The sequence below is a fragment of the Penaeus monodon genome, chromosome 7 (genome assembly GCF_015228065.2).
Source record: "Penaeus monodon isolate SGIC_2016 chromosome 7, NSTDA_Pmon_1, whole genome shotgun sequence".
Lineage (NCBI taxonomy): Eukaryota > Metazoa > Arthropoda > Malacostraca > Decapoda > Penaeidae > Penaeus > Penaeus monodon.
Genome location: NC_051392.1, coordinates 39194174 through 39198345, shown reverse-complemented (window position 1 = coordinate 39198345; position 4172 = coordinate 39194174).

The window sequence follows — 4172 nt, the reverse complement described above, 5'->3', positions numbered from 1 at the left end:
ATGTCTAACTTCTCATACGCATTTTCTTTGCCCTGCTGCAAATATCTTTGTATTCCTGAGGGCTCTCCTCGTCCCACTGTCTGTCCCATTTCTTTTTCGCGTCTTTCTTTCTATTCATCCTCTAATGCACTTCTTCATTCCAGCACCGAGTCTCTTTGTCTTCTTTCCCTCGCTCAGATGTCATTCCTCCTCGACTTCACTCCGAACATTGTTTTGCTAATCACCGCCCTATGTTGTTTTGCTACGCTCTCTCCTGGTACAGCTTTACAATCTTTAAACTCTCAGACTGCATCTCCTGCACGGAATATAATCTATCCTATACTCCTATCCCCACTCATGTACGTTAATCTGTGTCCTTCTCTCTTCTTAAAATAGGTGTTCACTACTGCCGTTTCCCTCCATTTAGCAAAGTCAACAACCCTCTGTAGTTCCAGGTTTCTTTCTCACACTCCATATCTCCCCATCACAAGCTCATCACCATTATTTTCTTCTCTGACACGGCCATTGCAATCCGCTCCCGTAACCATCCTCTCTGCTGCCGGTATGCTGTGAACCTTTTTTACTTCGCTCCAGAATTCTTCCTTCTTTCAACTGACATCCTAGTCGTGGGGCATACGCACTTGTCACATTCAGTAGCACTCTTTCAATGCCCAACTTCATTACCATTATTCTGCCAGATACTCTTTTAACCCCCACTTGCTGTTAATGTTCTTTTCTTTCACCACTACCCCTACGCCATTTCTCCTCTCGTCCCTTCCATGACAGAATAACCTCCTAACAGTCTCGCTCTGTTTCCTTGCCACTTAGTCTCTTGCCCACACAGTACATCTTTCTTCCTCCTCTCCATCATGTCAGATATTTCTCTTCCTTTGCCACTCATAGTGCCAACATTCAATGATCCAGTTATTAACTCTACTTCTTTGTCCTTTATTCTTTCCTGTCTTCTCTTTACTTGCTTTCCTCCTCTTCTTCTCCTGCTTCTCCCAACAGACACATACTGCCCATCGGCACCCTGCTGGGGAACAGTGCCGTGGACGGTGGTTGTTGACCGGGGCCGCGACCGATCCGGTTTGTTATTTCCATTCGTGATTCGCGTCATAGTCTCGGCTTGTCCTACGCCGAATGCCATCCTGCCGCAGCCCCATTCGTCCGGGCTTGGGACCGGCGCCTGAGTTGGCACTGGTTTGTGTCCGCCGCGGCTGAGTTGCTCGCCCAATATATCATCATCAATAACGGTATGCTCATGTTTGAGCAGCCGTGGACCTCTCCACCATCCTTCGCCACTCAACTCGATCTTGTGCTTTTCTTTCCACTTGTACCATCGACAGCCCGCAAATATCTTTGATGTTGTCGCTGTCTTGTCTTCGGTTTGCCTCCTCCTCTGTTTCCCATCACCATCCCTGTCAGCAAGTTTCTCTCAATACTCCCTCTCCTCATCACATGACCAACAAACTCCAATTTCCTTTTGTTCAAGATGTCCAACAGCCGGTCTCCACAATTCATTTTTCTCAGCACTTCATCATTCGTTTTCCCCTCCGTCCAGCCAACACGTAGCACTCGTCTGTAACACCACATTTCAAAACCACTGATCCCCCTCCTGTCTATCTTCTTCAGCACCCAACACTCAGAACCACATGATGCAATTGGGAAAACTAATGAGTTCAACAACCTCAGCCCTGTCCGCAAGGTAATGCTTCGGTCTTTCCAATTATTGGAGCAATTGTGCGTTTTTGGCATTGTATTCTCTTTCCATCATCACGTGAATCATCATATTATTAGTTAAAAAGCTCCAGATAGGAAATTCTTTTCACACTTTCCACACCCTCCATGATTGCACACAACTGTTTCATCACTGTTCACACTGCCCCATCTTTGATCTTCACGAAAATCTCATGTTTCTTGGCATAAGAAACACCAGCCCTTCGCTTGCTTCTCTAACTCTATCTAGGCAGTTGCGTTGTAGTTCGTGATACTGCTGCAATCAACACTATTATCATCGGCGACCTAGATTTGATATTCTGTTCCCTCCACATCCACTCTTCTTTAACGGTAGGTTCATGTCGAGCCGCCGGGTCCAGCATGATATGAACTGTAGTTTTCATGTTTGTGATGCTCTTGGAGTACGGAGGGTCCCGTTCCCTTCACGAGAGTGCCGGTGGTACCTTTTAGGTAATCATTCTCTCTAATTATCCGGGCTTGGGACCAGCACTTGACTTAGTTCCCTCAAAATTCTCCAGAGCACCTCTCATAATTGCCCCAGAATACATGTTAAAGAGGTGCGGAGACAGAATGCATCCCCGTTTTTTTTTGTTTTTTTTTTGTATTTAATCATTGGTGTAGAGGTTTGTCAGAAGAAAATAAAAGTTGAGTGGAATCCCCCAGGCTCCTTCTCAACACGCAGTCTCCAACAAACTAGGAGGAACTATCTCTGCCGCCTTAGAACAGTTACACTGTAATACGCCAGACATATTATTTGGTGAAACCAGTAATCAGTAGAACTGAAAGGTGTTTTCACCAGATATCCACTGCCCTGCTGCCGACAGTTTCACCGCAACCCTGGCATAGGGAGCTAATAGGGTGCTATCCTTGTTCAAGGGAACCCCAGGGTGCAGTTTATTGTCTTACCCAGGACAAGCCCAATATATAAGCCCTGCTTATTAGGCAGAGCAGGGGGTAGCGTGCTTTGAAAACCAAATAGCTAAAGTCTGTCTCTGAGGCACTCTTAACATGCTCTCTGCCCCTAAATAAAAAGCACCGACCTTTATCTTCTCTATGTATCAGCGCAGGAGATGTAAATATCACAAATCGTCATAATTTCTGATTTCTTTTTTTTGAGAAGAAAGGTTAAACAATACTATGTCGCTTACATTTTTCTTATATAGTATACATATCTGTAATAAATATAAATAAATAAATAAATAAATAAATATATAATTATAATTATATATATATATATATATATATATATATATATATATATAAAATTACCAAACCACACACAAACTATAATATATACAAAAATAAAATATATATAAATATATATATATATATATATATATATATACATATATATATATATATATATATATATTTGTGTGTGTGTGTGTGTGTGTGTGTGATGCGTATATGTGAGTGTCCGCGTGTTTGTGTGCGCACATGAGCGGCTTCTTTCCGTGGTGCGGCGGGGCCACCCTTGGGGGGGGGGGGGTGCAGGAGCGGCGGGGACGCTCACTGGTAAGGGTTCTCGCCGCCGCAGCACTCGTCCTCGAGAGGCGTCGAGGGCACGTTGCTGCGGTCACCTTCGTCGCCTTCGTCGCCTCCGGCAGCACTCAGCCAAGGTCGCGCCGCGTTCTGTGCGAATTGTTGTGGTAAAACGGTGCTTATTGTCGCTAAAGGTGAATCTGGGGTAATCAGTGTGTGATTTTAACTGTACAGAGAAACTATAAAAGAAAATTAGGGATAACACTTAGCACACTTGGTTGTCACCTTCCTCTGGACGCACTTTGACTCGCAAACAAAAGAATGGAGAGTTTCCGCGACCTCGTGGAGTCGATGGAGAGCGACTTCCAGCGCGAGGAGGGAGCGCCCGCAGCACGCCCTAAAGAGGAGCCTTCGGTGGAGGAGAATGTGGACGCCGATTCGCCAGCGAGTGGAGTGTCCTCCGGCCGCGCGGCGCCCGAGGCGTGCGACGGAGGAAGGCTGCCGGAGGAGGGCGACGCTCGCCCTATGCGGCGACCTGGAGAGGGCGAGCTGGGCCCGCTGGGAGGAGGCTGAGGGAGGAACAGCCGCAGGAGCAAGAAGAGGAAGGCGAAGGGAAGCGGTAAGGCGAGAGCAGGAACCGGCGACGTGGCTGGAGGCGACGCAGCCTGGCTTCGTGTACAAGGCACTGGCTATCGCCTCCGCGGGGAGCCCCTGGAGCAAGCGAGGACCCAAGCGGGGCCGGGAGGCGCCCGAGGGAGGCAGATCCGCGCCGGAGGCCCATCGAGGGAGGAGGCCGGCGGAGGGGCACGCGCGGCTCGGGGCAGGTCAGCCCTCCTGCGCCGCGCATCCATCGAGGCATCCCGACGCCCCGCACTCCGCTCCACTCCAGAAGACGCTCGCCTCGTTCTCGGGCGTCCGGAGGGCGAGTCAGAGCACCTCAAGGGACGGACCCGAGGGCGTCTCGGCAGGGA